Raw genomic sequence first — 593 nt, forward strand, 5'->3', positions numbered from 1 at the left:
AGAATAGATATGGTGGGAAAGAATAGGCCAGCGGAGGTTCTACGCCACGTGGATGCGGGCGAATAGTGAAAGACAGAACAAAAGCCAAAAGGAAACGCTTTCTGCTGTGGGCCCCTCAAACTTAAATGAATATAGTTATAGTTGTGGCCACACGTTTTTTTCCTTACCTTTAATTAAGATTCTTCTTTTTACTTTTTTACAAAACTTAAGAATCCACACATTTACCCAAATTTATTTACCCGAGAAAAAAACAAACAAGAAAATAAAAATAAAAAAGGGATTTTGAAAACTCACGCACGTGTTTTTCGCTACACAATTTATAACCACACGAGACGTGTACTATCACAAGTCAGGTAGCACTCTGTGTTTTTCGACGGCTTTAACACAATAAATACAGGGGAACCCAGGGGTTAGATGATGGGATTTTTTTATTTTTACCTGTGGATCCACCGAATTTGTGGTGGTAAAGTCGGGGAGCTCCCCAGATCAGCTCGTTCACACCAGTATTCGAATCCAATTAGTAAAATAGCTATTTGAATCCAAATCCAATAGAAATTTAGAAAAGGCATATGAATTCGAATTCGAAACTTTAT

This window comes from Hakea prostrata, chromosome 4 (assembly GCF_041222555.1).
Source record: "Hakea prostrata isolate BN-2017 chromosome 4, UWA_Hpros_2, whole genome shotgun sequence".
In the NCBI taxonomy this organism is placed as follows: domain Eukaryota; kingdom Viridiplantae; phylum Streptophyta; class Magnoliopsida; order Proteales; family Proteaceae; genus Hakea; species Hakea prostrata.